This window comes from Pezoporus flaviventris, unplaced genomic scaffold, assembly GCF_033815535.1.
Source record: "Pezoporus flaviventris isolate CSIRO_AGI_PZ_B2104156 unplaced genomic scaffold, CSIRO_AGI_Pfla_v1 ptg000003l, whole genome shotgun sequence".
Lineage (NCBI taxonomy): Eukaryota > Metazoa > Chordata > Aves > Psittaciformes > Psittacidae > Pezoporus > Pezoporus flaviventris.
Window position 1 is genome coordinate 4736561 of NW_026892551.1, and position 13701 is coordinate 4750261.

General features: G+C 36.9%; 1 protein-coding gene across 2 annotated transcripts in view; it reads left to right on the forward strand.

Annotated features, from left to right (window-relative positions):
- The window catches only part of LOC133265055 (uncharacterized), a 947336-nt gene that overhangs the window by 598951 nt on the left and 334684 nt on the right, over nucleotides 1-13701 (forward strand). The window lies entirely within an intron of this gene.

Genomic DNA, 13701 nt, shown 5'->3' on the forward strand with positions numbered 1-13701 from the left:
GTAAACGCATGATACAAAACTACCCATGTTTGGTTGCACACATTTAAATAATTGGTGGACAATATCCTTCAGGGAAGGAAATGCACAACTTGAATAGAAATTCTTGTGGTCACATTCATCTTACACAATGTAGAAGATTAAAAAAAACCTCAACAAAACTTGGAGGAAGAAGTTCCCGCAACACTATAACACTTACTGATGTCTGTAAATAAGCTACTGAAAATGGTAATAAAAATGTTGAGAGTGATAATGTGCTGTACCTTTTGAAGGCAGCAACAAGGTCAGATGGTGTTACACACACACACAAAAAAGTAACAATAAAATAAGAATAAAATTGTGTCCAATGGTCTCCTAACACTGACATCCATTCTTCCACCATGACAGAACGTCAAGACATTGTAGAACAATAGAAGTGTCTCAGCCTTGGAAATCTCATGTCCTTTATGTGAGAGAGCAGCTGTAGTACATGGAGCTCTGCTGGGGTTTGGATGAGAGTTTATTGGTTAGGATTAACAAGAGAACAGCTAAAGGTGATGCTATAGTGGATATATGCTATGGGTCACCTGACTAGGAAGAAAAAGTGGATGAGGCCATCTGTAGACAGAAAGAGCCTCATATTCAGTGTTTCTGGTCCTCATGAGAGACTTCAGTCACCCAGATATCTTCTGGAGGGACAACACAGCAGCGAACAAGCCATCCAGGAAGTTTCTGGAGTGCACTGGTAATAACTTCTTCCTACAACTGTTAGAGGAGTCAAGGAAAAGAGGTGCTCTGCTGGACCTCGTGTTACCTACAAGTAGGGGTTTCTTGGGACAGTCAAGGTCAAAGGTTGCCTTGGCTGCAGTGTCTCTTCAAAGATCTGCTTAGAAAAGTCCCAAGGAATGAGGCCCTGGAGGGAAAGGAGGCACAAGAAAGCTAGTTAATATCCAAAGAGCACATGCTCCAAGCTCAAAAGGGGTGCATAGTCATCAGGCGACCTATGTGGAGGAACATATAGCTGCTGGCCAATATAAACATGAAAAGGAAGTATACAGAAGGTGGAAGCCAAGGCAGGTAACCTAGAAGGTATACAGAAACATTCATCACAGACTGTAGCATTAGGACTATGGGTAATAGGTTTAAACTAAAACAGGGGAAGTTTAGGTTTAGATATAAGGAAGAAGATCTTTACTGCAAGGGTGGTGAGGCACTGGAACAGGTTGCCCAAAGGAGTGGTAAATGCTCCATCCCTGACAATGTTCAAGGCCAGGTTGGACAGAGCCTTAAGCAACATGGTTCAGTGTGAGGTGTCCCTACCCATGGCAGGGGGGTTGGAAATAGTTGACCTTAAGGACCTTTCCAACCCTAAACATTCTATGATTCATTGATTATTGGGGCACATAGGGATTAAGTTAGGAAAACCAAAGCCTAAATAGAGTTAAACTTGTCAAGGATGTCAAAGGTAGTAAGAAGGGCTTTTATCAATATATATGCAACGAAAGGAAGACTAGGGAAAATTTGAGTACATTGCTCAACAAAGCAGGGGACCTGAAAGAGGCTGTCTTTGCTCAGTCTTTACTAGCAAAAGAGGTCTTCAGGAATCCCAGGTCTCAGAGACCAAGGGGGAAGTCTGGAACAAGGAAGATGTACTCCTGGTGAAGGAGGATCATATCAGGAATACTTAAGCAACTTGGCCATACATAAGTTCATGGGCCCTGACAGGATGCACCTACAAGTATTAAAGTGGCTGGAAGATTTGTTGCAAGGCCACTCTCAACAATCTTTAATCAATCATGGACTGGAAGAACTGCTCAAATACTGGATGAAAGCAAATGTCGCTCCTAACTTCAAGAAGGCCAAGAAGGAGGACAAAATTCTCAGAGTCAAAGGATGGCACAGCTGATCCCAGAAACCATTCTAAGACACATGATAAACAAGATTGTCATCAGATGTAGTCAATATGGTTCACCAACTTGATAAAACTTCTATGTTGAAATGGATAAAAAGATGATTATGGGACTGATTAAAGGACTCCTACAAGAAAAGGCTAAGACAAACGGACTGTTTAGCCTATAGAAGGCTCGATCCTATAATGTATATGGGACAAAGCTAGGCTCTTTTTAGGTTTTTTAGTGCTGCCCAGTGACAGGATCAGAGGCAATGGGCACAAACTGAAATACAGGAAGTTCCCTCTGAACATAAGGAAACACTTGGTTTACTGTGAAGGTGACCAAGCAAGCAATGGCATAGTTTGCCCAGAGAGACTGTGGATTCTCCCTCTATAGAGATATTTGAAAGCTGTCTGGACACAGTCCTGAGCAATTGGCTTTAGGTTACCCTGCTTGGGCAGGGTGACTGGTGCATAAGACCTCCAGAGGTCCCTTCTAACCTCTGTAATTTAGTTTGATTCTGTGTATACAGTATGAGGTACCTCTTCTGTTGAAGTAACAGTGCTACATAAAGGAGTCTTCTGCCTTCCCCTCCACCGTCAAAAACACCTCCTTTCTTGGACAACATGCTACTGAAGTGTTCAATTTCCTGACAAATAACAGGACTTAACAATCAACCCATGATCCTCCTTTCCCACTTCAGAACACAGAGAAAAAGATGAGATAGGTGAGAACAGGCAAACAATTAAAAAGTTTGACTATTTTATTTGTTAAGACTTTCATGCATGCAACATTTTAAAAGCCTGAACTTCAAAATTACTGTATTTCCTTTCATGTACATTTCAAATGCAATTAAAAAGTAATTTTGATTGAGACAAGATTGCTTTTTGCACATATAAACACATTGTAGAGCACAACAAAAATGAAATACACATTATTATTTTTATTTTAAAAGAGTGAAAATAAATCAAAGCTACTTTTGAATCTTTTTTAGTCTGTTCAAAGACATGTTAGATTTGGCTCTGGCCAGAATATAAATCATAATAAAAAGCATGAAAACAGTTGCACCAATTCAAAGTATCATATGGATGAATAGTGCTTATAATGGCAAAACCAAGAATAATCACTAATGAGTTATTTTCATATATGTCTGCTACATGCTTTTTTTACTTGTGAATATCATTACTTCTCTTGGCCTCTGTGCCATTGCTGCATCTCATGTCTAATTGTCTTAGACTGTCTTATGAGTGTTACAAGGATGTACAGAAAGCATACTAGCAAACATTACCAAGACTATCATATACTCGCTTTTTTAGCAAGTTTTCTTCAATAACCAAAAATGCATTCAGATGAAGAAAGAAAAAAAAAAAGTTTATACTAAACTTCCTGAAACTGTGAAAAACATTCTTTCACACCTGTGGACCCTAAATAAAGCTGTGAATACAAATATATGTAGAAATGCTTTGGATAAACAAGCAAACATTCAACTGGCTGCTCACATTAAATGGATTGTCTGATCTTCATCTTCACCTCCTGTTCACTAGTACTTTTACTCACCCACTTCTTTGCACTATTTTCACTTCCTTCCCTGCTGCTACATTTTGATCTTTCCTCCTGTCTTTCTCCCCTGTTGTACTTTTCAACAGTGCTCTGCTTTTTGCTTGATGAGTAGTGAAAATTGCAAGATTCTTGACCTCTAAAGAATGAAACAGAACTTCAGAAATCAAGAATACTGAAAATTGTAGTTGGCTGCTGGTACATGGAATAGTGTTAAACATCAAAGATGACTAATCTTAAAAAAGAAGAGGTGTATATAAAAGGTTTTGCGCTGCTTTATAGTGCATGGAATGACTTCATACTCTGGTATTCATTAGTACATGCATTCCTGGCACAGCTTTTTTGTTTTTAAATTTGCAGAACCAAAGCAATTTCATGTTAAAGGCTGAAGTAATTTTTTTCCCTAGTTACAAAACTTGTGGAAGCAAGGATTTATCATTTACAGTATTCAAATTATCTTTACTTTCCCCATTTGAATAATAAAAGTAGAACATTATGTACAACAGATGGCGGTAGTTTCATGATTAACTTGAATAATCCCTGTGCCTTGAGTAACATAAAGATTCAATTTTTCTAAAAGCCTGTCAAGCATGTCAGAACATACAAAATCTAGTCTTTGGTATGTGGGAATTCTGGTAAATTTGATATTCTATGGTATGGAGTACTCAAATCAGACAGACATTAATTAATTTAGCATGTGTGTGTGAAAAAAATAATTTGTGGAATGGTAGAATGAACATATGTACAGAAAACAAGTAAGTTCTTTGAGATAATATTCTCCTAATACATGGGCCACCTAGTCCACTTTGTTCTTGAGATTCCAGTGAAAACTAAGAAAAAATTGTATTGGTAAATATGAAGCAAAAAACTTTCATGTTGACAGTTTATTTATTTTCAGGTACAGGGACATCATTAATAAGGTCAGAAACTGAGTCCCTTGTAGGAGTTCAAGCCTTCAACATTCTTTAAAATTCTTTATTGTCATACAGCAGTAAATCAGCAGCAAGTGAGTATAGCTTTCACTGCTAGAAATACTTTATCTGCATATGTAATTTTCTACTTTTAATAGTATACTTCTTAGGGCTTTGAGTGTACTAATAGGCCTTAGTTGCCTCAGCTAGCCTTGCTAACTACTCACTAACAGGCTTTGAGTGTACTAATAGGCCTTAGTTGCCTCAGCTAGCCTTGCTAACTACTCACTAACAGGCTTTGAGTGTACTAATAGGCCTTAGTTGCCTCAGCTAGCCTTGCTAACTACTCACTAACAGCCTCAGCTGACCTCCATTTAAACTCATGTCAGATCACCTAGACCTTTCCTGAGCCATGCTGTGGATATTTCTATACCTAGCTGTCCTGTGTTTTCTAATTAGAAATTTAAATTAGGATACTTATGGATTTCAAACTGCTTGATAGGGAAATAGAAAAGTACAGTTCAATGTTTCGCCTACAATTCTAGAACAATTCAGGTAGAACTTCAAAAGGGACATATGAAGGTGTCTAGAAATGGAAGAGTCTGAGGCCCCTTAAGCCACCCAAAAGCTAGACTATACAAGAAACCTATGTCAACTGAGCAACTGACAAGGCTTCTTCATCAGTCCTAAAGCTGTAGTAATCTATTCCCATATATTACTCATTCTTCTTTTATCAGGAAGAGTCTTTCAAGGACATCCTATGAACAGGTACCGCTCTACAGCAGAGTGACCAGACCAAACACTTAGCAAATATGATCTCTCCCATTTCTTTTTTTCCTTGTAAAACCACAACAAATCCTTCCATCCAAACCCTCAGTTAAGTAGGGATATTTTGTGATGCTGATGAAAGTAAAATTGGTGTAGGTAATGGGTTTTGAAAAAGGAGTTACCTGAAGACATCCTAGCATTAGAAAGAGGTGTAGAGTTACTGTAAGGTGTTAAACTGTACATTTTAAAAATGGAAAGGAGAAAAGGAGTAAATAAGTAAGGAAAGAAATATATTTTTTCTATTGGACAAAGGAAAATGGCTAAGGAAAGGTGTTTCTTTTTCTTTCTCTTGGGAAAGAACTTACTGATTCAACTCATTTTGTCATATCTTGGAGTAATCCTCCAAGTCAAGCAACAACAAATACTTAATGGATTTAAAAACTTATGAAATCATAGTATCATAGATTCATAGAACAGTTTTGGTTGGAAGGGACATTTACAGGTCACCTAATCCAAAGCTCTGCAATAAGCAAGGACATCTTCAACTAGACCAGATTGCTCAGAGCTCCATCCAACCTGCTCTTGAAAGTTTCCAGGGATGAGGCAACTACTACCTCGCTGGGAAACCCACTGCAGTGTTTCACTGCACTCATCATAAAAATTTGTTCTTTGTATCTAGTCTGAATCTACCCTTTTTAGTTTAAAACCATTGACCCCTGTCCTATCACTACAGGCCCTGCTAAAAAGTTTGTCCCCATCTTTCTTATAAAACCCTTTTAACTACTGAAAGGCCCCAATACTACCTCCCTGGAGGCTTCTTTTCTCCAGGCTGAATGACAGCAACTGTGTCAGCCTTTCTTTACAGAAGAGGCGTTCCAGCTCTCTGGTCATTTTTGTGGCCCTCCTCTGGACCTGCTTCAACAGGTCTATGTCTTTCCATTACCAAGGACTCCATAGTTGGGTACAATACTCCAGGTGGGATCTCACGAGAGCCAAGTAAACAGGCAGAATCACCTCTCTTCCTCTGCTGGCCCCACTCCTTTTGATGCAGCCCAGGATACATTTGGTTTTCTGGGCTGCAAGTGCACATTGCTGGCTCGTGTCCAGCTTTTAATCCACCTTGAAGTACGTACAAGTTCTTCTCTCTAGGGCTGCTCTCAATCATTTCATTCACCAGCCTGTGTTGGCACCTAGAGTTGCCCTGACCCAGGTACAGGACCTTGCACCTGGCCTTAGTGAACCTCATGAGGTTCACACAGACCTGCTACACGCAGGCACTGCTCTATGCATACTGCATTACATCCTCTCAGAAGCAGTGATTTCTTGCTGTGAATTACTTAAAGTTTGATCCAACTTTTAACTATCAATAGCAAAACTGTCATTCTGAATAAGGGATGCAAGTCGAATAATTTTATGTGTTTACTTTAGTTAGAGTTTTGAAATTGACATGGACACAATGGTTTGATATTTATAAATTCTTCTCAGATTTCCTTTTCTGAGAAAGTTCTTTCTAACTCAGTAAGGAGTGTAATGGATTCACCTAATAAAAGCAAGAACAGAAGGTGAGGGAAAAAGAGATCTCCAAGTATAATAAATATGCATCTGATGAATTATATTCTTTGCAAAGCACCTACCTGCAGCTGTGTGTAGACTACATAATGGAGACTATAGATTCAGAAGTGTAAAGAACAGTGTGGGTATTGGAAAAAAAATGTTATTTATAAATTGCACAGCATATCTCATATAATATGTATTTGTTTGGATGTTGAATGTGGCCTGCTAACTGTTCTAATTTCTTGTTCTTGTTCTTGTTTCTTTTCACACAGAAAAGAATTTGTACATAGACTTTTTGAGATTCTTACATGAAAGTTTTATTTACATATTTATTTTAATTGCAGATGTTGTGGTGTGATGACTATTGCAATTCCCTTTCTGAAGCTGCATCAGACAGCTGATCTGAATACCTAATCACACTCCCCGTGAAGGACTGGAAAAGTCTACATTTTCAGGTCACCCAACAAGCTAGTTGCATAAACAATCTATCTCTCTGATAGTGACTTGTGATTTATAGGTAATCATCATTTTAGCTGTAAACTCTTTTTCTCTGTTTCCAGTGTACATCATCTGTTGTAATATGAAGAATTTTGTGCAACAGGAAATGAGTATATTCTTTAAGCCCTTCTTACTGACATCTAAACCACCTGGTTTGATGCATTCCCTTTCTGTAGGTGCAAAGGAGTAAAATGGACTCTAGGGAGTAAGCTTCATGAGATTATGGTTAAGGAAGGAGGCATAATAATTCAGGAACAGAACACTCAGGAGAAATCAAGTAAAATGTAGTAAACTTGAAGCTGAGCAGGAACATGCTCCATCTAAAGCTAAAATGGTACACAAGGAAGAAAATACTGGCTAATTTTGTAAGCAGCCTGGGGCGGGGTATATAAAAGTGTATGAAAGACTTGGGAAAGGACATTCTGGAGGACTAGCAACAATGAAGACGAGCCTTCAAAAAGGCATCACATTCAGCACAACATCCACATAATTCACCTGCCTTTTTGATTATCAACTATTGAAGGAAACGATCAAAACTGTTGTAAATTATGGCATGATTTTTATAATCCCATGACTTCTAGATCCGAATTTGACACTTTTTATTGCAATCACTTTGAGAAACTATAAAGCTTCTGTCATTCGTACCTAGTATTTTAATAAGAACAAACAAATGATGTTTCTTCCTATTCTTAAAGGACAGCCAAGAACTTAATGAGAAACATAATTTTGTAATCACAGTAACAGAAGTAGAATCATGAAGAAGATACTCCTTTGATTTGGGTACAGTCAGGAATTTGCTTTTAAAGGCAGCTTTATATATATTTACTTCCCTAAGTATTTTGAAGAAATCTATATAATGTAAATAAAACCTAAGGTAAACAACGTTGTAACTTAGAGAGAAATAAACTATCTGAAAGAAATCTTTCCACTGTACCTGGCTTTTCTTCTTTGAGCCAAGCTCTTTGTTGTGATACTGGGATTTTGCTTATTTACATACTTGCATCCCATTTAAATGGCATTCATTCTTATGGTTAGTAGCAGAACAAATGACTCTTAATCGTCACTGTTTATTTTAGAGACAACTATTTCATATTTTTCTTTCCAGTACTCAGAATATGGATTTTGATTAAAAAGAAGTTTAAAACTTTTTATTGTGCATTAGCTAATGCTACTAGAATTTGCTTTGTCAAGTCATTTTGGGAACATTAAAGTGTAAGCCTGTGAAGAACAGATGACACTTTATCTAAAACTGATATTTGAAAAAAAAAGCAAGCAAGCAAGCACAGCACCTAAACAGCAGTGGCTGACTATAGGACTTGAAAGCAACATTCAACATATCCACAGACCAAACTTTTCAGTATTTGCTTCTGACTACAGGTAGTTATAAACCCCAGCCACTTGTTTTATTTTAAAAACAAGACACTCAAAAGCCTGTTATATTTAATATCCCCTGGTCTTTAGTTCTAAATTACGTGTTATAACCAAAAGGCTTGTTTTTCTGTTATTCAGAACAGTGAGATAAATATCACTGCACTGAGAGATAGGCCAGACTACACAGCCAGAGAAGATAGTGCAGCTGCTTGATGAAATGCTGCAAACATTGATCACTCTGGCTATCTCTTTCTGACGTCTAACAGTCGTAATTGTATGTTAGCTGATGAATGCTTTTTCAGGCTGATCACTTGAAGCTGCTGAAAGTAAAGACTTCTGCCTTTTTTATGCTTACATGGTCTTAGACAAAACTCCCTCTGTTGTTCACTTGACAGAGAATACAGATCATCTTACTGTAGAAAGCCTGGGACCAGACTTTCAACATCAAGTCATTTTGCCAGACAATACTTTTTCAATGATCAAAGCATAAAAGAGATGTGATATTCACATTCAAATTCATGTTCACTCTTCTTTGCCGACAATGGAAAGGAAAAAGAAGAAACAAGTTTAGCCCAAAGAAACAATCTAATTCTTTTCTAGGAATCTCAGTTTTACTGAAGAATACAATTTCTGATCAATGATATAAGTAACAGCATTATTTTTATTTTTTTAAATTCCCTTGTTGCCATCCAGTCCACTAACAAATGTTTTTTCATTGAGACTTTATTATTTTATTCCCAATGTGACTTTTCAGGCATTCCTTTTCATTAGATCTTTTCCCTAAAGACCTTTATTAAACTAAATATACAGATCGTGTTTAGAAATGCAGTCACTGAAATGCAGACACATTGATAAACATGTAATTATTCATGATTAAGGAATATTTTAAGCCTCTTACGTTTTCCTTTATTGACCAATGTAGTTTACATTGATTAATCAGATTTATTAAAAACAACTGCCAAATCAGTAAGTTCTTTTTTTGTTTAGGGAACCATGTATTTGCAGCTAGTGAAAACTGGTCTCTGAAAAAAGGAACATGTAAAAACTACTTCTGGGTATACCAGCTAAGTATAAGTAGTTTAACAGCATCACTGACAATGTAATTTGTGTGTATCTATAATGGCATTTGTTTATTGCCATGTGGTATTATCATATTAAATTTGTTTCATTAGCTTTTTGTTGACTATTAGAAACTTCTTTATTAGAACTATAATTTGCCTATGTGCTGACTTAAATTACTGGAATTCATTTATGAATGGATATATTATTTCTGTTTTCAGCACTCTCAGAAGGTATTGAAAAACTGTGATCATGTAAAAAAGTCAGACACAAATATTTTAAATTAAAATTGCTTTGTAATTTTATCTGTACTTTTAAAATAATGCATATTTGCACTACTGTTAGGACTGTGAAAGACATTTAAACACTTGCAAAAAAGTCTTATCTATGGTGTCATGGTTTAAGTCTGATCAGTAATTCAGAATCACGTAGTTGCTTGCTCACTCCCCCCTTTCCTCCCCCCCCTCCTGGAGGGATGTGGAGGAGAATAGAAAGAATGTAACTCCCATTGGTTGAGATAAGAGCAGTTCGGTAACTAAGGTATAACACAAATCACTACTGCTACCACCAATAATAATAATGATAATGATAAGGGAAATAGCAAGGGAAGAGAATACAACCACTCACCACCCGCTGACCGATACCCAGCCCGACTCCAGCAGTGATCTAACCCTTCCGGGTAACTGCCCCCAGTTTATATACTGGGCATGATGTGCTGTGGTATGGAATACCACTTTGGTTAGCTTGGGTCAGGTGTCCTGTGTCTGCTTCCTTCCAGCTTCCCCTCCTCCCTGGCAGAGCATGAGACTCACAAAGTCCTTGGGCAGACTAAACATTACTGGGCAGCAACTAAAAACATTGGTGTTATCAGCTCTGTTTCCAGGCCGAAAGTCAAAAACACAGCACTGCACCAGCTACTAAGAAGGAGAAAAATGACTGCTACTGCTGAACCCAAGACGTATTGCTACTACTCTTCAGAATATATCTGAGTAAGCCAAAGCTTATCAACAAGGGAACTTCCTGTTTGCTTCTGTTATCATCATGGGAACTTCCTGTTGCTTTCACTGTCATCACTACTCTACCAAAAAAAAAAAAAAGCTCTAAAAATTCCACAAAAAAAAAAATTATAAAATATGCAGATTCTAATACTCATGTTCCAGAGAGTGACTGTGACCTCCATATTAATTTTCATCCAATTCCCAATGTGCCTAAAATTCTGTTGGGGTCTCTATTTTGGGGAACCCTGTATGCCATCTATATATCTGCTCTTATTTGGAAAAGTGGCAAGAATTGCCATAGAGGTGAAACTCCATGTGTTTTTTTTTACAGTCATTGCTCCTCGTTCTTTTGCTGGACACCACTGAAAAGAATCTGGCACCATCCTCTTGACAACTGTCTTTGAGGTATTTGCATGCATTAATGAGATCCACTCTCTGACTTCTCTAAACAGTCCCAGCTCCTGCAATCTTTCCTCACAAGAGAGATGCTCCAGACACTTTACCATTTTTCTGGCCCTCCCCTGGACCCTCTCCAGTACCTTATTACCTTTCTTGTGCTGAGGAGCCCGGAACTAGACACACTACTCCAGATGCGGCTGAGTAGAGGGGAAGGATCACCTCCCTTGACTTGCTGGCCACACTCTTCCCAGTGCACCCCAGGATACTGCTGACCCTCCAGAAGCAAGGGCACACTGCTGGCTCATAGTAAACTTGCTATCCAACAATACTCCCATGTCCTTCTCAGCTGAACTGCTCTCTAGTAGGACAGCCCCCCAAAATAAAGAAATAATTTTGGTCATACATATTCACTGTTCTGCTAACAAAGGAGAAATTTATACCATGCATATTTAGTCATAATAACTTATTTACTGTGAATTTTACCTTAAAAATTGCATTTTGCTTCAGAATCTCAATATTACAGTCATTCTGATGCTCATAATCAATCCATGAAATAGTTTTGGAGTGTAAGGTAAAATATATTGTTACTATTAAGAAATGTATATTAATAAAATCTGTTTTGTTGCAGTCCAGTTTAGCTCAGTCCTCCATTGTATTACTGAGCTCTTTTAAGAAAAACTACTTGAAGACACAGTTATATACTGCGTATATCCTATAAAAAAATTAATATCTAATAAAGAATTTGTCTATTAAAGAACAAACTACCACCAACTTGTATTCTAATTTGCACATCAAATTACATTATAAATGATTAGAACTTTAAATTTGTTGTGGCTTATAATTATAGAAATATACAATACTATACATATGCATGTATATTTATATATGATAAACCAGAATTCAACAAGCTATTGTGACAGGCTGTTCTTCTCAATCTTATAAAATTATCCTGATAAATAATTTATATTAAGAACTTAACTATTATGCGCTCTGAAGCAAACAATGTATTACTAACCTTACAAAAAATGTCATTAAACTATCAATTAAGTTGATTTTTTTTCACTTCCTTGGTTTTCCCCCCATTATTGCAAAACATTGTTAGAACTGGTCTGAAACCACATTAACCTCTGCCATAGTTATTTGCAGTCTTATAATGGATGGATTTCTGCCTATGTAGTTTTACACTACATGGATGGATGATATGAGCCTTACCTGCTGGGGACAGGATGGCAACATCAGGATGGAGTCACATTGCATTTCCAGTAGCAGAATAATACTTTTGTGATAACAAATGTGTTAATCCAGAAGAATATCATAACAATTTACTGGAATTGAAAAAGCAGCTGGGACCTTTGGCAAATGTTGCTATTCTTGCTTGCTATTGAGTGTTTATTCCAAAAGCATCTGTAGCACTGCAGGCAACATTTTTTTCTGAGTGAAGAACCCTGTGTGTTAAGTGTTGAGTACCTCACATTTCCTTCAAAAACAGCATGAAAACCTTCCTGATTTTGAAACTTTTTCCTTTATTGTCTTGTAAATGAGACAGGAGATAAAATCTAATAAATATAAGACTACAAAAAAGCTATATATTTTTCCATTTGTTTAGAAATGTAAACTGACTGTTGCATCAACAATAATTTGGGATTATTACGCTGATGTTCATCTATATGAATCAGTTAGTCTACAGCTAATCTTCTTTTTTCCCTCAATAAAACTTCCATCCCTTTTATGTCCCTTTTCCTTTTCACCTTTATTCTAATATTTAAGTGAAATACGAAACACTCTAAAACTACAGTGAATAATTTCTTTCAGTTTTGTAGTGTATTGTCAATAAATTCCTTGCCTGTTATTTTCTTCCTAGATTCTTGTTAATTACTGAAGCTTAAGTCCCTTATGATAAAGAAAGAAGAGCAAGCAATTTTGGGAACCTTTCAAAGTAGGAAACAATGCAATCTAGTAAGATGCTTCTTTACAGAAAACTTTGGGGAGCAGAATAAGGAAAAATGAACTGACAAAGATAAATAAGGAACAAACTAATAACGTTGCTCTCAGTCTTCTTAGATAGCTTGTTGGCTTTCCCATGGAACATTTCTGATAGGGCTTATGGATTGGATTGTATCCCTTTGACTTTAAATTCTTGAGAACATGAAGAAAGCTCCTTGAACCAAAACTTCCAAAGATAATTTCTAAACTGCTGAAATTTTAGTCCTATTTCTGTTCTATTTTTTTTCATCTTTTGCTACACATCTTCTAGAACAGTAAATAGAACATTCTTGTGTGCCTTCACTGATTGCTAGCTGCATTAGAGTTTACTAGATTTTACAGCCTTGAAATGTTTATTTAGGTTTTTCAGCACTTCTAATGGATACAGAACACATCTGGGGGAAGTATACACCAGGTCCTCTGATCTTTTAATACAAGCATACTGTTACAACACAAAACCAAGTTACATGTTTGTTCACAGCCCTTCTCTCCTACACTGCTCCTTTCCCAGAAAATGTCTTCAGAAAGACTTTTCATTGTAACTACTGAAGCAGTATGGCATCTGAGTTCTGTTTCTCTTCGGGAACAAAAGAAAATATCTTCAGTAATTCTTTGCAGGTAATATGAATTCACCTTCCTCAAGTGTTTTTTTTTGTTTGTTTTGGTTTTTGTTTTGCTTTGTTTTTTTGGGGGGCTTTGTTTTTTTTTTTTTGTGTGTGTGTGGTTTTAAGAAAA